Source organism: Arvicola amphibius, chromosome 6 (assembly GCF_903992535.2).
Source record: "Arvicola amphibius chromosome 6, mArvAmp1.2, whole genome shotgun sequence".
Classification (NCBI taxonomy): domain Eukaryota; kingdom Metazoa; phylum Chordata; class Mammalia; order Rodentia; family Cricetidae; genus Arvicola; species Arvicola amphibius.
Genome location: NC_052052.2, coordinates 121,944,345 through 121,967,352, shown reverse-complemented (window position 1 = coordinate 121,967,352; position 23,008 = coordinate 121,944,345). Strand labels below are relative to the sequence as shown.

Below are 23,008 nucleotides of genomic sequence, written 5' to 3'. Positions count from 1 at the left end.
AGTAGATGCCTCTGTTTCTCTCAGATAAGGAATATTAATAGGAATAATTCAATCCTGTACAAATGAATCCTTTCTGAATAGACTCGGAGTGTATGTGTGCAGCTCTTGTAGGGCCGCCCTCAACATATTATACATCCTTCTGTCTACAAAAGAGCACATTTCCCTCCTCCAGTCCACATTTTCTAGTCAAGGGCTGTTTTCTCTTTGGCATCTGGTGGAAGAAGCTTCTGTGGATGAGTCAAACTGTAGCACAGAACCCAGAGTCCATGGGTGGCCTTGCTCAGTCGCAAGTATTCATTTCTCATGGCAAGAGATGACAGTCTCTTTCTGGTAATTCTGGCGGGATGGGGTAAAGGGCTGCTGAAATAAGTCAATCAAGGGAGAACCCAAAACGCACAGCTGACTCCCCAAAATATGCCCGGGAGACACTCTTCTCTGGGACGTGTGCTGAAGCTTCCGTGACCTCTGCCCTTTGGAAGACTCCATGTCTTTAAGACAGTGTCCCTGCAAGCCTGAGCGTCTTTCTCAGGGAGAGCTGCTGGCTGACTGAGCTGACCTGTCTGTCATAGGCAGCAGGGTGTCCGCATCAAAGCACTACCAGGGTTCCAGTGTCATCTTCTGTATGAGATGAGAATCTGAGAACAGCAAGCTCACCCGTCTAGAAATTTCACCCCCACTCCCTTCCTTCCCTGATCTGCTGTGGCGTTTCTCTACCTTCTCACTGCCCTGGCATGCAGACAAAACCAGAAGAGGCACAGAGCAATGGGTGAGCTCTAAAGATATAGTAACAGTGGACCAGTAAGTAACTTTCACCCTCACAATCCTCCACTGCTCTCTGCAGTTGCTCCCCAGGGGCAAATCTTCTCTGCTCACTCTAAGCTTGGAATCCTTTAGGATCTCAAACAACTGTTTAGACTTCCCATGTCAATGGAAAATTGGCCTTTTCACTACATTCAAAGTTCCACTTCCAGGGACTTTTCTGAGTCCGTGCTGACCCAAAGACCTTGCAAACATCCTCCTAACAGGCCTTCCTGCCTGACTCCATGATATCATCTCCCCATTCCCAGGCTGCTGCCAAGAGGACCAGATAATACTGATTAAAAATCAAAAATCCCCCAAGGATGGCGGATGTAGTCTACCTTCTCCGACTCCCTGCATTCGAGCATGAAAATTTCCAGTGTCCCATGGGGAATGGTAACTTGTTCTATTTATAAGGATTTTTGGCAAAGAAGACTCAGTAACGTTTCTCAATTTTGACACATGTATAGATTCAGCCACATTTCACCTAACTTCCAGGTGCCGGGTTATGTAAGTACTGCAGTAATGTTCCCAGAGTAGACCCTCCGACCAAAATAGAGACCTAAGTCACTTCAGTCATGGGGTACTTCAACTACAGGCCGAGTATCCCTAAGCTGACAATCCAAATCCTGAAATGAGAAATTTTTGGAGCACCAACATGTTATTCAGGGAGTTCCTAATTTTGGACAATATCAGATTTAAGACTAAATATAGTCAGTAAATAACATATATGCAAATATCCTAAAATCCCCAAACTTCTAGATTCTGAACTACTTCTAGTCCCAAGCACATCAATGACGGATGTCTAACCTATGCTATCCTGGGAAAATGGCTTGGTAACTAGATAAAAATAGTACACTATAAAAATATACAAGAAATTTCTTCTTATTTGTTTCTACGCATTTCACTGTAGAGGATTTTACCAAATTCCTACAGAAAACCCTCAAATAACCAAAGAAATATCTACCTTGGCTAAACACAGTGGCATCTTCTACAATATTCCAGGTGTGGCAGCATTTCTAAGTGACAGAGGGAAGGAGCACAGAGGAGAAAGGTATGAAGCGAAGGCTAGAAATGAGAGTCACAGAAGAGCAAGAATCACAGTGTGCAGTCTGCAGAGGTCTGAACTCAGTTCAGTGCCTCAGAACATTTTTTTGCAAGCTTACTCTAAGGACCCAACTAATGAGTTTCGGGGGCCTCTGAAAACAGAATGGCTTCAAGCTCCTTGGAAAACAAAAGGCAGCTGTTGAGAAGCACTTCCCACAAGGAGTAAAAGGCCCTGCTGTGGAAGACAGGAGAACACAAATGCTTTCCCCAAGGCTGCCTGCACAACTCCATCCCTAACTTCTGATGCTTTCCCCAAGGCTGCCTGCACAACTCCATCCCTAACTTCTGATGCTTTCCCCAAGGCTGCCTGCACAACTCCATCCCTAACTTCTGATGCTTTCCCCAAGGCTGCCTGCACAACTCCATCCCTAACTTCTGATGCTTTCCCCAAGGCTGCCTGCACAACTCCATCCCTAACTTCTGAAGCGGGTGTGCCGGTCCTGGGTGTCTCCCTGCACACCTTTCAGGCCTAGCTCCTGAAATTTTCATCCACACAAGAAGAACTACTGAGAAATCGTATTTGAACCACTAGATGAAATCTAACCTATGCATAGTCTCAGACACCTGCTTCTGAACATGCTAAAACCGCTGCAGGAGGCACCAGCCACAGTGGGCAGTCTCTAAATATGAATCCTAGCAAATGGAAACTCTATGTGACTTCAAGAGTTTAATGACAGGTGGAGCAAAAGTTTCCAAAAGTTAAACATGGGACTCCTAAAAACAGTAAAATTGTATAAAGATTTGTATAGCTTAATATTGAAGAACCTGGCAGGATGCTAAGAAAGGAGTCTTGAGGTTCAAAGATCAGTTTGGGATAGAAAAGGATACATTGTGTTTCCAGAAGGAACTTGAACGCAAGGTTGCTAGGTTACCTGGAAAGCTACAATGTTCTACAGAGCACTACAACCTTCGCTGTCAGCCTTCCTGTCCTACCAGTCACAGGTCCTGACACCGACATTCAACTGCAGGCTGGCTGCTTAGGGGACAACTGACAACAAAGTCAGACATTAGACAGAATTAAGTAATCCTTGAATAGTCTTTTTTTAAAAAATGTTTAATGAGACCCTGAAAGGAAATGCCATACTACCTTTTTTGCTTTATTCATATTTCTAAAAAGATGACAAGCTATGGCTACAAAATTCAACACTGTAAGAGAAAACAGCTATGACTCGAGATGTGCCGGGGTGGGTGCAAGAGCTGCCGTTTTCCCTGGATCTTCCTGTTTTTAATTAAAAGAATATCTTTTAAGTAGGATTTTTTTTAGAGTAAAAACAAGCAGCTGAATTATTAAGAAAAAAATAATTTTAATCCCTTATTTAAATATGCAAATTGAGTCACTCCAGATGTTCTGAATGCATTGTTAATATTTGTGAGCATCGCAGGAGAACGGTGCTTTACTTTAGGAAATGAAGGTACTTCAGCTCTGAAAGCCTGTGATTTACAATTTTGAATGATGACTGTTACAAAACTCCACAACTCAGGGATGATTCTCAGCTCACACTGAAAATTCTGTAAGTTCTATTTTTACTTAGTAGGACTCAGAATTAACACTACCATCTTTCATTGATTCTAAGAAGCCTTTTCTCACTCCTCCAAATTTTAGTGTTTCTAAACCTGGGGGAGAAATTTTTGCAAATTAATTGTTGTCAGATAGACAGCCATCATCTTTTTCTCTGGGTGTCCATGTGTGAGTATCAAAAATGTCAGTATCAAATAAGCAGAATGGGTACCAAGGTCTAAACGATAGCCCGAGAGCATGTGGAAGAGTTGCTAAGGCCAAGATCCAAGTGGCTGCCAGCCTGTTTCTCTCCATCCTTAGCCCAGAAGTTGTCAGAAGTGTGCAGCTCTAAAGACTCAAGTGTGTAGCTTAAGCACTAGTGAGCTTCTGCTCTGCTTCAGATCCTTTTAAAGCTATGCTGCCAAACCTCACAGCAGCATGGGGACAAACACTGCAACCATGTTGAATCATTCGGACATACTGGACTCAAAAGGTAAGACTATCCGGAATAGGGCTGGAGAGATGGCTCGGTGGTGAAGAGCACTGGCTGCTCTTGCAGAGGACCAGGGTCCAGTTCCCAGCACCCACATGGTAGCTCCATGTTCCAGAGGATGTAACCCTCTCTTTCTGGCTTCCATGGTCTCCGGCATGAGTGTGGTGCATATAAACTCACAAAAGCACACATTTATACGCATGTAAAAATTAGAGATAAATAAAAATACTTTAAAAACACAAAAAAGAAGCTTCAGGGAAAAGTTACAGTTGAAATGTTTCCCTTGTACTTTTTGTTTATAAAACTGATAAATGTACACATTTATGTATCTCTGAGTCCACCAGAGCTTATTCAATGGACATAATATTTTTTAAAATATCTAAATAATAAAAGGCATTGGGTGATAGTTCAAAAGATTGCACTGGACATAATGTATCCTTCATTCAGTGGTATGTTGCACAAGGACATATGGCCATAAACATGTAGATACACAGAGAGAATCAACTTATTATTATTAACTACAAGTAATTCATGAGTTTATTCCTAAAGCCAGACCTTGTTTCTCTTTTAATTTATGAGAACCTGTAAAGTGTATACAGTTTAAAGAATGTATTTATACCTCATAATCTGTGCTACATAAAAAAACTGAAATTCGTCAACAAAGCCAGGAATAATCCTTGCCTCTAGAGGAAAGAGGAAAACAAGCCCTAGAGGAAGTGCTGGGAGATTCCTACTGTGTTATAGCTTTAGAACTGTGCACTATTGTCCATCCAGGAAAAGGAAAGTTTTGAGATTAATCACATACTATTTCAAAAACATTTTAGAACACATAGAGAATACAAACAACCATATAGTACGAGGAGCCAGGGTGAGAAGAGCCCCCAACACCAACCTAAAGATAATTCTCAAAGACAGTGTGTTTCAGGGCTACAGAGAGGACAACATCAGAACAAACAAACAACAAACAGTAGGTTCCCTATGGACACCACTGATTCCAGAAGGCTCTCTTGTCACCTTCAGCTCTGAGCCTCTTCTCCTTTGAACACTCTGTTCTTTAGAATTGTGTGAAGGCTGAGGGGAGAGAGACTGTGGTTTTATCTAAAAATTCCAACCAAAAAAAAAAAAAAAAAAAGGTCATTTCAAACTGAAGTGCTCTTCTGAGCCACTTAAGATATTTCAGAAACAAAGCTAACTTGTAATGCGCAGGAAATGCTCTCTTGATGCTTTAACATGAGACTAAAAGGCATTTCAACAAGTTTGCATTTCCCTGTCTCCCTGGGCCCCATCCAGACACTAGGCTTGTTGACTGTACTTCTCACCCTCTTTAGAGGCTTCATCAGTTAAATGTGGAAAAAGGTAAACTCCGTCTCAAGATTCATAACATGCGCCGAGCTAAGCTGTGTCAGTCAGTTGCCAGTGATTGTTTCTTAGCTTAAATATTATCAATTCCAACAGAACTGGAACTCAAGGCAATGTTCAGTGACCTAACTGTTAGCACCCTGCAAGCAAACACATGCCAAGAGAGAAAGGCAGCAGCTCCTTGGGACACTTGAGGCAAGCCAATAAGATCCAAGTATTCCTACAAATACTCAGTACAGCAAATTGAGGCCCCAATGGCGATATTCACAGAACCCACCCTGTTCCCCATCTCAGTGAGCTCTGAGCAAATTGATCGTTGCTGTGGGGCATAGTGGTAGAGAGCTGCAGGGAACCTGGGTCTTGGTGAGGAGAAACGTGGGAATGGACACGCAGAAGCTTCTGTTATAGCAAACACATTTTGCAAGACTTTACTCTTCAGTGAAATGTGAAATGCTATTTCTGTATTATAACGTAATCTGCCTTATAAAATATCTCTAAGAATTACATCTACAGTAGCTCAGAAATGAAAACATACTCCTTTAACTTTAGAGACACGCTCTGAAGTTAGACTGGAAGACAGCAGTATCATGCCCTGTTCTCTAACCCTACCAGTAGGAGAACCAGGGCTGGAGCTCTCCTTGTGTGTGACACTACCTACTGGCCTGAGTGACCACCTGAGTGTGCAAGGAAGGTCACTGAGGAGACATATCACAGTGACTATGGATGGAAGGAAGCACCAGATTCAATGTCTAAAACTCCTTTGATTTCCATTGGAATGTATGGCTTCAAATATTCCTGTGGTTATAAATAGAACCAATAATCAGGAAATTTATTTCAAGTGGAATAAAGAAGATATATTTCAAAATCTCAGAGTCCTGATAATATTTTTGAGGTAATAATTAAAGCAGAGTCTCCGAAAGGATTTTGTGACAACCACGGACTCCCATCTCCTCTGACTGATTCAAGGCTTGTGACAATATCTGGCTTCAGTAATCCTTAAGGGATATACACAGGGTAAAACCCTGCTTTAATATCAGCTTGTTACGTTTAAAGCCTAGAGAAAAATTGCATTCCTTCTAAAAGGTCGCTCTCTTCCCTGTTGGCTCCATACAGGACCTCCACAACCATAAGCCAGAAATCAGATCATTGAACACGGCCTGCGTTGGTGGCTTTGGAAAGGTCAAAGACAGACCGCCATGGTGGAAATGATTCCAAGCCTACATGCTCACAAATGCATAGCTTTTTTTTTTTTAACAGAAGTTAAGCTTTTATTTCCATGTTTCTCAGATTAAGCTGTCTGAGTTGGTTGCTTTGAGACGGTTAGTTGAAGAGACCAAATCCCATATCCTCATCTGATTCCTCTGACTCTTCCTTGCTTCAGCCTTGGCTGGGGCTTCAGCGGGAGCAGCAGGGGTGGCAGCAACCACAAATGCAGATGGATCAGCCAAGAAGGCCTTGACCTTTTCAGCAAGTGGGAAGGTGTATGCAGTCTCCACAGGCAGAGCCAGAACCGGCTTGGACCCATAGATGATAGAGTGTGCCACCAAGCAGCAGTCAGGTAACCAATCTGCAACAAACACTGGCAACATTAAACACTGGCAACATTCCGGACACCCTCTAGGAAGCGGGAGTGCAGAGTCTGCTCTGTGATGTCAAGCACTTCCGGGCTGTAAATGCTGCCATTGTACAATACCTGCTGGATGATCAGCCCAAAGGAGAAGGGGGAGATGCTCACCATGTTCAGCAGAACGGCTTCACTGGCTCCTACTTTATCTCATTTTTATCAGCTGCACATCACTCAGAATTTCAGTGTGCCCTAGGAGATTTTAATGGTGATGCCTAAAGCCTGGAAAAAAAAGAGGTCTTCTTGCCGGGTGGTGGTGGCGCATGCCTTTAATCCCAGCACTTGGGAGACAGAGGTAGGTGGATCTCTGTGAGTTCAAGACCAGCCTGGTCTACAGAGCTAGTTCCAGGACAGGCTCCAAAGCTACAGAGAAACCCTGTCTCGAAAAACAAACAAACAAACAAAAACAAAAAACAACCCCCACCCAAAAAAAGAGGTCTTGTTGGGCCCCAGACCAGTGTTCTGGGCTGGCACAGTGACCTTACATGGTACAACAGCACCAACATGGTCAGCAACTGGCACCTTATTGGCCAGCAGCATGTCCCTGATCTCAGTGAGGTCCTCCTTGGTGAACACAAAGCCCACATTCCCCCAGATATAAGGGAACAGTTTCTCCAAAGCTGGGCTGTTTTCCAGGTGCCCCCGAATGGCCTTCCGCATCATGGTGTTCTTGCCCATCAGCACCTCAGCCTTCCCTCACAGGGACATGCGGATCTGCTATATCTGTTTGGAGTCCACATTGTCTGCTCCCACAGTGAAGCATTTTGGGTAATCATCCAACAGTTGGATGATCTTAAGGAAGTAGTTGGACCTCCAGGTCATCCTGTCTTCCCTGGGCATCATGGTGATGCATAGGGGATTGCCACACAGGTCTTAAAGACGATGTCGCTCTAATGAGGACACTGGTAAGAGCCGCATCTGTGTTTCTTTTGGTGAAACATAAGTGACCCAGCTTGTGTCATATATAAAACCTTATAGATATGGAAAAGATGGTATACATATAGCTCCACTCCTGTCCTGCATCTTTTGGAAGCACTTACCCAATTCCTTAACAAAGTGCGTGAGACCCTGACTAATGGCTTAAATCTTTTGTCATGAACCTTGCCCAGTTTATCTGAGCTTACATACACATCTCAAGAAAATGAATTATCGGCCGGGCGGTGGTGGCGCACGCCTTTAATCCCAGCACTCGGGAGGCAGAGGCAGACGGATCTCTGTGAGTTCGAGGCCAGCCTGGTCTACAAGAGCTAGTTCCAGGACAGGCTCCAAAGCCACAGAGAAACGCTGTCTCGAAAAAACAAAAAACAAAAAATAAAATAAAATAAAATAAAATGAATTATCCATCCCAGGCTTCACGCCATTCCCACCGTGAGGGTGCCACAAACCAGCTCACTTTTCTGTTGTTCAGTATACCACACTAAAAGATTCCACTTCACTGAGGCACCCACGAAAGGAGGCAAGCTTACTTCTGTTTATGATGCCTGGGGAAAGATATTAGCAATCTGGTTTAATCATCAAAACTTGAGGCCCTAAGCTTCAGCTGGAAAAGAAATTGAAATGGCTTGTGATTATTTTCTAAAGAGTCAGCACAGACACTGTGCCTAAAAAGAAAAGGATCAGTTTACCCCTGGGCATCTGGACATGTCAGCCTGAAGCTTCGGAGCTCATCAGCCATCTGTATTGAGCAGCTGTCTGGGGATGAATGTCAGGTCTCTCATAATCCAGCATCAAGCGATTGAGTTTAAATGGCATTCCTGGCTAGATGTCCAAGGGCGTGTGCGCCCACTGGATCCCTTGGGTAGAAACTCCCAACCCTAGCACCTGGTACTACTCATTGAACGGCAGCCACATTACAATCTACGGCTGAAAACTGATAATTACATGGCAGAGAGAGGTCAGCATCCGGCTAAAATGAAATCAACTGCCCCACAATACAGTCGAGTCCACCTGAGACACTGCGTTATCACCCTAAAAGCACTCACACGGGGCCACACACAGCAGTCTGGCCTCTGTCACTGGCCTCTAAATGCAACCCCTGAGGCCTATAGTTTTTCACTATAAAAATCACACTTCCTTAGAACACTCCAGATTTAAACTGGTTTCCCCAATGGGTTAAGAATGCCCCAAACAAGGCAGAGTGGGTAAAGTCAGAGTAGAGGAAACACACAGAAAGGCAGTGGGGAGGACAGGGAGACAGGGAAAGAAAAATAGCACAGTACATTTCAGAAGCAGGAAAAGCAAGGAGGAAAAGGGAAAAGGATGGGGGAGGGGAGAATGTGTGGGTGAGCACAGTCAGTGTTTGCTCCTTCCAAACTTTTAATCTGGGCTTCACAGCAGGCTGTCACCTGGAGGGACCATCTCACAATACAAACTGACCGCTGCCCACACTGCTTTAAGATGGTTCAGCAAATGCCACTGTCCAGTTGGAACGGGATGACAATGCTGACACATCACGGAAGGTGTTGTCAGGCTTGGAGCAAGTCCTCCCTCCAGGACGAGGGAAACCAAATCGCTGCTTGGCCCAGTTGCCCCGCCACAGACCCATACGTAGAGTCCCCTTCAAACACTTCTCAAACCTTTGCTCCTCCTCTTCCTTTCGACCAACTCAAAAGCCAACAAACGGCCCATGCTCACATTAGAATGGACAGCATCTCCAGTCTCAGGGCAGAAGAGTGGGCACACTTCTAACTGAAAATTCGCCTGTGATGTTTGAAAATGACCATTAATGAGAGTAGGTGATAGATTAGACATACAACCTCCGAGGAGTATTTGGAATGGCAGAGCAGAGAACAAAGCTAGTTTCTAGGGCTTGGTATGGCAGAGAAAACACAATTTTTATTTTACCAGAAATAACTTCTGGGGAGAGTCCAGCAGGTTGCATAAATTAATTTCAAGGTGGCCTTTTACAACTCTGTACTTGCACAAGCTCCCCAGAGACTCCAAGCGCTATCCCTTCACTGCCGTTTCCTATTCAGAACTCCCTGAGAAGGGCAAGGCATCACGTTAGAAGACCGCTTCCAGACAGAAGGCCTGCTTATCTCCCGATCTCTGGCCGGTGGCAAAGCACTTTCCATGAAAAAGACACTGCCAAAGACCACCCAAAGGGAGAAGAAGGCAACATCCAGACTAAGAGCCATGAACACCCTCAAACACCCAAGTAATACACGCGGAAAAGGGAAGCTGTTAAGAGCAAACATGCTTGGTTGACTTGTGTTTATAAACAGAAAATCACAGAACCACAATATATCGAATACTTAAAAACATCAAAGCTAGGCCAAAGAGATGGGATGACTCAGAGTACTTGCTGCTCCTGCACGGGACCCAAGCTCAGTTCCCAGGACCCACATTGGAAAGCTCACAACTGCCTGTAATTCCAGATTCGGGGAATCTAAAGCCCTCTCCTGATCTCAGCAGACACCACATACAGGCATGCAATGTGCACATAATTAAACATAAATTTAATATTTTTTTAAATATCAAGATGTATGGCAATGCATCAGCTCGATGAAGGGAACAACTTTAAGGCGACTGGGAATAACAAAAACAAGAAAACACTGTGACATGGTGTGTCTAGTAAAACAGAGTAATTTCTCCTGGTGATGATAAAACCTAGAAAGAATCGGAGAATAAAAATAGCAATGGGAACCTAGTACCAATCTTTGTCTTGTCACTGCTACTGGTACAAACACAAAAATAGCAAGAAAAATTAAAGAAAAGAAAAGAATATATTTCATGGCTTTCAGAAATATGTATAGTTTATGCCAAATGATTCTGATAAATCAGTGGGAATACACTGCTCAATGACAAGGCAGAGAGCTGCTACAGCAGCAGAAAATATTTAGGGAGCACTTTGGCTACATATTTGAGGGGGGATGGGGACCCACGAAGAAAGAGAAACACCCAGTATGTTTAAAATCGGGTAGAAAATGGGAGGAAGTGTTCTCAATGGGATTGAAATCAAAAGCCTCCATGAATCACAGGCCGCCTTTCCAACTAGGTACTTTGATGGACGGTCAGTCCTCTAAGCACAGCCTGCTCTAAGGAAGACTGGGGGCTGACGTACATAAACTTACCTTTCTCTGCCCTGTCTGGAAGCCTTCTGCACAGATGTAGCTGGCAAATACTCCTGACACCATGGCCCTGGCTGTCAACCACCCACCAAGCAAGAAACACCAGCAGCGAGAACAAGAGAGCCAGGAGGGTGCAGGGGCGCCACGGGAATAGGGCTTGGTCCCACCGTTCCCCGGCGACAAGAGCAAATTAATTTTCCTTTCCAATTGGAAGCATAGATGATTAGTGATATTCAAGTGACAGCACACTAATTTTGAGAGCGTGCCAGGAACCCTAAGTGGAATTTAACCTTAGGAAATAAACAAGGGTGACCTTCTAAATAGGAGCTTCGTTTTGAAAGCCTGCCCATATTCGTTTTCCTCTGCTGTGGGTTTCATTTCATTCTCGTCCCCGTGCTGAGGACGTCGCTGTGACAGTTGTCCAAGGTGGACTGCTAATGAGTGGCTGTCCCAGCCGCTTGGAGAGTCAGTACTGGAAGTGCGTGGACTCCTCCGGCTCTTTAGGCTGGCTTGTTTAATACTCAGTGTATACGAAGGCCAAGAGGAGCCATGAGTGAATGAAACCACATAAATCCATACCCATTTTACTTCTAGTTCTGGGGTATATATATATTTGATTAAAATCAGTTTCCAGAACAACTCACAGACAGAAATAAATTTCCTCCTCTCAGAATCAATGCCGGTAGAGTCACTTGGATGGGAAGTCAGAAACTGGAAGGCTCACTCTAGTAGGATGGTTAATGGGAAGGCTAATGTCTTCATCTTTTTTTTTTTTCTGTCCCTTTAAGGAAATGCCACTGATTGAATGCATTATTACTGATAGAAGTTAATTTGGCCCAATAGAGACTTGGAAGTTCAAGATCAATCTGGCGAGGGCTGTCCCAAAGGCTGTGTGGCGGGAAGGAACAGTGCATGTAGTAGATAGAAGGACGAGGCCTTACCATATCCTTTGCATCCATTGCCCACGCCAGTGATAACTAAACTACTCTTTCAATAATCACCCTAATCCATGCATGAGAGTGGAGTCTGTATGGCTGAATAACTTCCCCAAGGTCACACTTTTTTTTTTTCCCAAGACAGGGTTTCTCTGTGGAGCTTTGGAGCCCGTCCAAGAACTCTCTCTGGCCTCAAACTTGATCCACCTGCCTCTGCCTCCCGAGTGCTGGGATTACAGGCATGTGTCACCGGGTGTGACACCACTGCCCAGCAAGGTCACATTTCTTTCTTTTTTTGTTTTTGTTTTTTTGAAACAGGGTTTCGCTGCAGTTTTAAAGCCTGTCCTGGAACTAGCTCTTGTAGACCAGGCTGGCCTCGAACTCACAGAGATTCGCCTGCTTCTGCCTCCCAAGTGCTGTGATTAAAGGCGTGCACCGCCACCACCACCCGACAAAGGTCACATTTCTTAATACCATTACAATGGCAATTACATTTCAACCTGTTTTGGAGGGGAACATTCAGAAACAGCAGCTATTTTCAGCTGTCAGCTTGAGTAGACCATGTAATTGCCCACATCTGGTTAAGCACACTTCCTTCATAGGTCTGTAAAGTAGGTGACCCTCCCAATATGGTGGTCGCCATCTAGTCTAGTAAAGACTCAACGAGAATGAAAAACGTGGAGGGAAACAAAATCTACACTTGTCTGCTTGGCTAGGGCATGGGTCTTCTGCCCTCGGGCTCCTACTTCTCAGACTTCAGATTCAGACCATCAGCTCTCTGTGCCCAGGCCTTCCATGACACAATGAGCTGTACTGGGTTTCCATCTTGTAGGAGGCAGATGAGAAACTCCTAAGACCCATGTAGGCAACTCCTGATAATTGGCCCTCTCGCTCACTCCTGTGTCCTGGAGAACGTTAATTAATACTGAAAATCACTTCATTTTCCTTGTGCTTTTTGCAGGAGCTCAGCTCAGAATTCACCGAGAATCACCCTAAAAATCCCAGAGGAGCACTAGAGGCTTAGTATATTTTGTCAACATAATATATCCTTGCTTTTCAAGTAGAGGTTAAAATCTGCAAAAGAACTCAGAGCAGATGAAGCAATGCTCTGGTTTTGTATCCTGACTCAGAGTTTCCCCCATTTTATACAGAAAGTTAAAAGCAGAACTCATAGTATTTCACTTTAAAGAAAAAGCAATTGAACCACAAACTACAGAGCACAGGAAGACCATAAGAACAGTGTTAAAAGTCAAGAGACAGCACGCATCCCTTCACGCTGTGATGGAAGGGCCCTTTACCTCTACTCTGTTCCTTGAAAATACCTAACTGGAGTCTAATCATGAGATAATATCAGTCAAACTTAAACGGAAGAACAGTTTCTAAGGCACCTGACCAGAATTCATGAGAAAGCAGCACACGTTGCTGACAAAGAAACACGAGGAGCTTGCCTAGATCGAAGGAGACGAAGATGTGGCAGCTAGAGCAATTGGAATCCCCAAAGGAAAGGCAAGCATTGGTAGAAAGCCCAGGGAAACTAACCAGTTACCTGTGGTTCGCAATGCAACAGAGCTTTAACCTTTAGCTGAAGCCTTTGTTCTCTTCTTGTGTAAGGGGTTAGCTAATCCCACATCAATTCCAAAATAAACGTGCATGCGTTCAAAGCAACAGAGAACTCCTCCTTAGTAGGAACCAACAGCTGTGACTGTCTGTCCATGCCATTTAATCCGCATGTGGTGCCTTTTACTTTTGCATTTTAACTTTACAACAAAATCAGAAACATTTTCGTGCAAAGCTGCTATCAGATTCATCAGGCTGGGTCTGAAGAAGCAAATATTTAGTAGAGGCTGGGTGAGGGGCTGGAGAGGAGAATGCAAGGCCATGCCACTTCCTCAAGAGCCTGTTCCTGGTGTTAGCTGGAAAATAATGACCTAAAGAAGTCATGAGAAATTAGCTGCAAAGCAGAACTGGAACAACCAACTTATTCTCAGGTAGAAGCAGTACCCTGCCCAGCGGGGGAAAGTCAGACTGAGGGGTGGGGTGTACAGTAAACCATCCTGCCCTGGAAAGATGAGAGCCCAGTCCGTGGCCTCAGGAGTTCCTGCCCCACTGATGGCTTGGCCTAGTTTTCAGAACCACTCTCACTGCAAACTCCCGTTCCGTATCTGAGAGGTGAGCACAGCAACAGCAAACTCTGCGGTGACACACGAACAACCGTGGCTTTACCCAGAGTGCAGCATGGCAGACCTTTCCATTCTGCCAAAGGGTCCTGATGTCATAAAACTCTGGTTACAGACTCTTGAAGAAAAGGTAAGCTGCAGATTCTCAATGTGCTCTTGGGGAATTAAATCTGTTATCGCTGCAGCCCATGGGAGTAGAACAGTTTTACACAGTAAAACTAAGAAATGTCACCCAACAGAATTTTGGAGGAATTGTATAATTAATAATGTTTATGAAGTTAATACAGAAAACCAAGAAACATTTCCACAGAGCAGGGATAGTCTAAGATACACAGTGGGCCACACTCCTCAGGACACACCAAGGTCGAGGAACACAAAGAAAATGTTCTGACAGCATTGGAGTGTAGACAGATCCTGCACCAGGGAAAAAGATGTGAGTGATCCTTGGTGAAATTTGAGAAAGACGGAGAACTGTATGAACCTTGTAAGCCACAGTCTCCAGGGACATAAGGTCCAGGGCCCCACCATGCTGCAAAAGTGTCAGGGTGGAGGAGAATGTGCATGTGTCTACACATACATGCAGAGACACAAAGGCAGACCACACCAACCAATGAATGAGCAATGGAATGGGAAGGGTGCGTTTGCTTGTCAGTTATGAAAGATTTCTTTCTTCTTGAACTATTTTTGTGCCTTTTCTCCAATTTGAAGTTATATCAAAATGAAAGGTTAAAATACAATGATTACTGGCATCATGGTATTGGTATACCACATTGTGAGTGCAATGAATGAATACTGGCATCATGGTATTGGTATACCACATTGTGAGTGCAATGAATGAATTCTTTTAAGTAGCTGTTTTGTGTTGCTTATCACAATAAAAATAATGATTACAAGCACCCAGGTCACATGGCTCACAACTGCCTGTAACTTCAACCCCAGGGAAGCAGGCACCACTGGCCTCCACGGGCATCTGCACTTGTGGGCACATACGCACGTACAGGTACATACAGGTACACATAATTTAAAATAATACAATTAATTCTTCAAAAATAAAAGTGATGAGAGATTCCAAATCCCTGATTTGGGAGACCACAGTTTCTGTGGATATAAGTATGGATATCCTTATATATGGCTATAAGTAGCACAAATAAACTTCCCTGGAAAGACATCTGCCTGCCCAGTGACCAGTAGTGACATGCCTGGCTCAGAAGCCACCAGATTCTCCACATCTGTCCAGATGTGATAAAGTATGAGTTTGGGAGTGGTTGTCTCAAATCGGTGGCGTTTACCAAGCTTTCCTCTTTGTGGTCATCCCAATTATTCAGCGTCATTTGAACAGCCTACCATTGCTGGAGATGTCTTTGCCCTATACACACAGGTGAGGTCGCCTTTGAAGTTCTCCATACCAGTCAGGGGTTTTGGCAGACATACGAACCTGGTTAGCAAACAAGATGCCAGTTGATTTGAAAGTAAACTGAGAAGTGTCCATGAAGATTTGTAGCTAGGACACAGCACTGCATTCCACATAGAAGAAAAACATTTATCACAGAGACGGGTATTGAACAAGGCAGCCAGGACAGACAGAATTGGTTATTTTATCAGAGAAAAGAATACTATATACACGTTTTCATAAAGTATTAAATGTTTTAAATGTGTAACATGTAAGATATATTTCCTCCCTCTCCTCTGCTCCATCCCTTATAAACAAAAGATAAAGCAACTTTGCTGTTTGGTTTATCCAAACTTAATCCGACTCACATGAGTGAACTAGGGAGGGGCTTGGTATTATCCTGCTGTCTGCTCTCATCTCTGCTCAGAGGCCCAGGGAGTGTGTGCAAAACTATGCGAAGATACTGCCATCTAGTGGCAGCAGCAGGCAATAAGCTCCACAAGGAAGGTCCCTCTCTAAGCACCCCTACCTAAGACATCCCTGCCATTTGATCATAAACACACACCAAAAACCTTAGTCCCTTTCTCTCCCTGGGGCTAGTGCTCCACAGGTAGCCATACCTTTTCTGGTCTTCCTTTTGTCACATAAACCTTCCAAAATGTCAGGAGGGTGGACACATGGTAGTCGTTTACCATGCAGGACCTAAGATGTTCATGGTTCAGTGGCTGCAGGCTGACACAGCAGAGCGATCAAGAGTCAACAGATACACTAATGTATAATAATTTTTCAAGGAAGAAAGTCTGGGGATGAATATCACAAGATCGTCCTGAAGGATGAACTCAGTAATTGAAGTTGTTGAGGAAAATCTTTAACACAAAAGTAGGGATCGGTGAGAAAAGGCAGGTAGGTCTGTTTATAATGGCCAATATGTTCACTTTTAGGGATGATAATATACAACCTGATTCCTAAAATAGCAAATATTCTTCCATCATAGTAAGTAATGTGGCAGGAATTAATACAATTTCTTATAAATCTCCCTTGAAGCATTAGCAATACAGATATGATAATTAGGAGAGAAAGTCAGAAGGGGAACAGTCGTGGCAAGAACGAAGCTTTGCTCCTTTGTTCAGCCCACACTCGGCTCTGTAGGGGAGAGGACAGAAACACCCAAGGCTGAACTACTCTCAGGGCCTCCCAGCAGCGAAAGCCAAGGACAGACACAGAACCTGCTCTCCAAAGGCCTGACGCACTAGCTACACAAAGTAGAGGGTCACACCAAAGACAGAGGAGCTGGGTCCTCCTCTGAAGCCTAGTTCAAGTCTCTCCCTTCACTGCACGTACCGCCAATCTGGCTTCCTCGAGGCTGCTGAGGACAAGGTCTACCAGATGAACCAAACTGCCCTGTCTGCTTCTACTTTATCAGTGCAGGCGGAAGGAGCTGGAGGGAAGACCTCACACTTGTCCTTGTGAGGGTCAAGAGTTTACATTTACAGATTCATCACCTACTGGGGAATTTTGGAAACTAGACTTTTTATTTTTTGAGTTTCCACTTGGCTGCTTCCCACTGTTTCTATTTCTCTCCTGAGACTCCTCATTTCCCTGCTAAGACTTTCACGCAGGCAAACATGTCTGTTTTCCCTGTGCGGTTACTTCACAGGCAGACTCCATCCTCTGCCTGTCAGTCTCAGCACCTGGCTCATCATGGGGTTGGACGTGCCTGGTTTCTTTGGTCTTTGCTCCTCAGGTGCCAGAGAGTTCTGGAACACTCTGCAGATGTTGTCTGTGTCCAGTTGTGGCGATCCTGAATTCTGTTTGTTTTCTCTGATGAGCAATGCTTCCTTTAGTTTGGCAGATAGTTTCTGGTCTGTGCTCAAAATGAAAACTGTTTCTGGGGCTGCTGCCTTGTCTCAATTGAGATCTTTCGTCTACAGCTAGATGCTCTGAATCTGCCCGCGTCAATGGTGTGGGCTGATGGGGTTGCAGTAGGATTCAAACCAACCCTTCAAAGGCACTGAGGAAGATACAGACATGTGCACTGTGACAGCATTAAACAGGCACATACACTTAAAAGTAGGCAACTGTCTGAAGGAGCATGGCTTGTGATGTGTGGAACCATGCTACTTTAAGAATTACTGATTACACGAAAAGATCCAAAATAAATTGCAATAGAAAAGTAATTCTTAATTCAAGGTGCACAAAACGCAGACAGCAGAAATGTGCCACATGACCTTAGAAGAAATCAGAATCTCTCTCTCTCTTCCTCCTTCCATCTCTCTCTTCCTCTCTCTCTTTCTCCTTCCCTCCCTCCCTCTCCCTTTCTCTCCCCTCATTATCATTTAGACCCCCTCAAACCTCCAACCACGCTGGGACTAAACCCAGAGTTGTGCTCTTGCTAAACAAGCATTCTACTCCTGAACAAAATCTGCAAACTCCAGACTTCTTTTCTGGAGAGGATGGAAATACTAACATGAATACTTTTTCTTGAATACTGGAAGATGCTTCTGCATCCACAGGACTCGTGAGAAGACATTCACCTGTACTCTGAACCAAAAGAAGAAATGGTCTCCATAACATGTGCAATCATTCGAGGAAGATACAGTGATGACGGCCAAGGGAACCCGTGGACAGATGCGAACAGAGATCTATGGGAACTGAAGGTCAAAAGGAATCAGGGCAGACGGTTGCTCTCAGAGGCTACACACTTATACATCTGTGGTCACTCTGAAAACTGGTCTTTGGTGACTACATGCAATAAGACTGTCTCTTAGTTAAGTGATAATCTCCTAGATAGATGAAGAATCTAGAGGAACTCTAGACTCTTCAATAAATTGATCGTAAAATGTAATAAAAATAAAGCAAATGGCAGGAGGTTTCTGCAGAATAAATCAAGTATAGCTTTAGCATGTTATTTGACCATTTCTAGTCTGATCATTATGATACATGTCACAAGTCACAAGGCTGAGTAACGGGACACAATTGCTTAGATTTTATGAATCAAGTAGAATTCAAGGCTCTCAAAAAGCATGGGGTGTTTATGTGGCCAGACCACCTCGCACCATTTCACACCCATACAAACAGTCGTCTACCCGGGGATTTACTTTATCCTTTACCTATGCAACAAGGAACGATGATATTCACCAGAGGAGCAGAGAAGATCAATAGGCTAATATTTACAAACTTCAATTCCGGTGATAAAATGTCTGCAGAAGCATCAAGCAAACATTATGCTAACCACGGGCTGTTGGTTGTAAAGAACAAAAAACTTTGCATTTGCTTGGTTGCACGGACATTGAGCTCAGATGGACATTACAGAATCACAATAATCATTCCGTCATGAGTTTCTAGACCAACATAAGAGAAAAGCCTGAATATGGTTTCTGCAGGAGGGGGAAAGAAGACATATACAGCCAGACATCGGTAACTGCCTGTCTGATAAAGCTAAGCCCACAACACAAAGCCATGTTCTAGCTCCTCTCTTGGAAAATGTATGGTTTATTTTCATTTTGTTTAAAATGCATAATACAATTATATTACAGTAGAATTATAGTTATTTCAATAATTGTGAAGAATATCTGAAAATACATATTTAACTTGTTTTGAGGGGTGCATGTGTGTGTGTTTGTGTGTGTGTGTTTAATGTGCAAAGGAAGGTGATTGGCTTTTCTCTAAGTTATTTCAATTATCTAGAGTTTTGAGTCCTCCACAATGAAAACCTCTTTCAGAAATAGAACAATTTCAATAGCAAATACAAATTACAGTAATTAGGAGCTGGACAGATCACTCAATGGTAAAAAGTGCCTGTTGTCCTTATAGAGGGCTAGGGTTCAGTTCCCAGTACCCACATGGGAGAGGCTCACAGAGGCATGCAGCTTCAGTTCCAGGAAATCTAGTGCCCTCTTCTGGCCTCTGCAGACACCCACACCCACGTATTTTAAACACACACACACACACACACACACACGCACAAGCACGCACACTCAATTAGAGCTTTTTAAAAGAAAAATCAAAATAGTTAATTGAAAACACAAATTCAAAATACTTAAAACAATGACTAAAAATCTACCTTGCACTAATCTTTGTCAAATTTTTTATATCAAGAAAAAATTTTAAATTAAGAAGTAGAAACAATTTAAATTTAAGAGTTCTAAAAGCAGTCTCACATTTTTGACTGACATCTATGATTAATCGTGCCTAAGGAAACAATCTTAAATGTGGACAAAAGTTACTCAGGAATGTTTACAGAATCCTTCTGTGAAATATGAAAATGCCCCCACATGCGCACAGGTATGGGAGAACACATCCCTAAAGCATGGGCCAACATTGTTATGAAATGTTATCTATGAAATTACCTAAGTTTATTGATAACATATGAACATTTGGGGTGCACAGTTCTGGAAGCCTGGTGTGGTACGACAAAACTACAGAGCTGTGGTCTGAGGCAAGAAGCCAGCCTGGGCTCCACAAAAAGACCTGAAAAACAGACAAACACACAGTTCTGCCAGGCATAGTGGCACGTGCCTTGATTCTCAGAACTCAGGAAGAGTGAGGCGAGGGGATCACTGTTAGTTAGCAAAGCCAAAAAATGAGACCCTGTCTCAAACAAACAAACAACAAAACCCCCACAACAATAAAAATGAAACCTACAACTCAGTGGAAGCGAGTGAAGGAAAGGTGTTCGTCTTGTGCCCAGCTTGCCTGGTGAAGGTGGGGTTTTCCCTGAGCATTTGTTTTGCTTTCTCATAATTTCCTCTCCAAGTCTCCCCTGTAGGGACATCATCATATTGATCCCCAAAATAAATGTTGTTAAAAAGTGTAAAGAAAACATTCATGGGCTAAACACACAACAAAAGAAGGCTGCACATGTGTGCTCAGACACGATTTTCAAAACACAACAGTGCTCACTGGGTTAGTACTACCCTGTGATTCCCCAGTGCCTTGGCTGCCTCTGCTTCTGTCTCTTTGGGATGGAAGCAAAGAATAAATGTGAGAAAAGAGACTCAGAGAGGATAAACCCCTGTGCCAGGTAGAGCCTACAGTGCCAATACCACACAGCAATGCCTATCCAACCAGCTCTGGCTGTGTGTGCTTGGCCTAGGCTAGACCTCATTTCTTCTCTCACGAGAAGGAGGGGGTGGGAGAAAAGACAACACTATTACATAATTAGGCATGCAGAGAGAAGAGAGGGAGGCACTGACTGCAGAGATTAAGGGAGCATCCCAAAAACAATACCAGAAGTCCCTACTCGGTAGCTCCCTGCAGGGCCAGGATCTCCAGTGTGGCTCCTTAGTAACAAGGAGTTTTATGCAGCAAACTTACTCATCCTCGGGACTGAAAATAATTGAGCACCATATTTAGGGCTGAGTCACCAGAAAACCTAAAAATAGGACAGTGCCAATGGCTTTTTATAGGAGACTATCAATTCTCTTCCCTAATTCTTACAACAAATTAGTTTCAGGCCATTCCATTTCCAGTTTTCTCCTATAATGTTCCCTATTTCTGGTACAGAGATACATGAATGATCACACAACCTTAAAAGGAAGACATAAATACATGACCACACGGAAGCATGAGCCTAGTACACACACTCTCAGACTCTACCCTGAGCATTCAATCTAACTGTCTTACATGTAAACACAGGAACGATATGAAAACTTCAGGTGCACACAGGAAGGGGATGGAAAGAACATACTGTGCAATCAAGAGACAGGAAGGACATGTGTGCACCGAAGGGGGTGAAGAGGACAGGTGTGCACAGGAGGGAGAAGGAGAGGACACGTGTGCACTGAAGGGGGTGAAGAGGACACGTGTGCACAGGAGGGAGAAGGAGAGGACACGTGTGCACTGAAGGGGGTGAAGAGGACACGTGTGCACAGGAGGGAGAAGGAGAGGACACGTGTGCACTGAAGGTGGTGAAGATGACACGTGTGCACAGGAGGGAGGAGAGGTCACGTGTGCACAGGAGGGAGGAGAGGACACGTGTGCACAGGAGGGAGGAGAGGACATGTGTGCACAGGAGGGAGGAGAGGACATGTGTGCACAGGAGGAAGGAGAGGACACATGTGCACAGGAGGGAGAAGGAGAGGACACATGTGCACAGGAGGGAGATGGAGAGGATACTGACAAAAGCTCCCAATTTTTCTGTGAAAGTGGCAAACCTGTAGTGTTTTTTCCCTTTTTTCCAATATATACTAAATTTTTCATAACAAAACTATAGAGCAACTATAAAAAAAATAAATCTTTTCCTTAAAGGTGTTCAGCCATCCAGAAACCCTTCATATTTCCAGCTGATTCATACAAGATAGGCTCATGGGACATGGGCTCAGCCCTATGAACTTCTGTAACTCCTTTCTCTAAGGTCACCCGGGCATCCTCCTCTTGCTGGCTCTACTCCAAATGCCACAGCCCTCTCAGTTCCCATCTGCGTGTTTCTCTCTGTGGTATTCACAGCTCATGAACCAGGCTCGGTCTGTGGCAGCCCTTTCCTCATTGGTCTCGTCCATGCCAACTATCTCCTCCGGTTCCTTTTTCCTCTACCTGAAGGCCGGTCCTTCCGCCCCGCCCCCCCCCCCCCCCCCCCCCCCCACCCCCCACACACAGGTGGCGCTGGCCTCCTTTCGTGGCTGAATATAAACTCTAGCTTGGGCAAAAGTCTTAGTCAGGTTCTCTCTTCAGCTCATCCTCTACAAACCAGCACGCTCTCTTTAAACAGTGATGTTTAAAGAAAAGCACCCCAGACCCAATGTATGGGGTTTATACACAGATATAGGAAATTCTCATTTCTTTTTCCATTGCAACCATCTTAGATTTAAAAAAGAAAACAAAAACAAAAACAAAAAACACTGCCTAGATAGTGTTTCATGAGCAAATATTACTCGGCCTTTGATGGCTTTCTGGATACTGTCAAAGAAAAGGCCTGGAGTCATTCAGAGGTCCTCCATCTCTGTTTGGGCTGCTGTCATAAACCACTTCAAATCGGGTGACATCAGGAACAAGCTTTCTCTACAACAGGTCAAGCCACTGAGAAAACCAACCTCAAGCTGCCAGCGGATTCTATGCAGCAAGGGCTCAAAAATGGCACCCTGAGTGCTGTCCCTGTAGCAAGGAAGGGGTAAATGGGCTCCCGCTGAGCTCCTGCATAGGAGCAGGAATGGCTGCTATGAGGATTCAGCCTCACTGTGTAGATCTGGGTTGTGGGAAGCACATTCAGACCAGAGATGCTGATTTCCATAAAGGAAGAACTCAGCTCCTGGGTCAAAGCTACATGCCCTGGATATGGGAAGAGTCACCCGTTTGCCGTCCATACAAGCTGTTCTACATGGCATAGCCCGCCACCAACCCCAACATTCTGTACCTTCGCTTTCACAATTATCCTTTTTTTCCTGTTCCCACAGTCCCCATTTCCGGTCTTCACCAACATCATCCCCAGGCTGTCCCAAGTTCCTACCATATCCTTCACACAGCTATGAAATCCTCAGCTCTAGCCATAGTGATCTAAAACGATTTCCTACTTTAAAATTTACCAAACTCCAAATGCTCTGGCAAATGTATTCCATAAGC

At 44.2% G+C, this 23,008-nt stretch overlaps 1 protein-coding gene and 1 pseudogene across 4 annotated transcripts in view; both read right to left on the bottom strand.

Moving 5' to 3' along the window:
* Elmo1 (engulfment and cell motility 1) overlaps positions 1-23,008 on the bottom strand; it is a 517,917-nt gene that overhangs the window by 276,756 nt on the left and 218,153 nt on the right. The window lies entirely within an intron of this gene.
* On the bottom strand, positions 6,576-7,719 carry LOC119816509 (annotated as a pseudogene).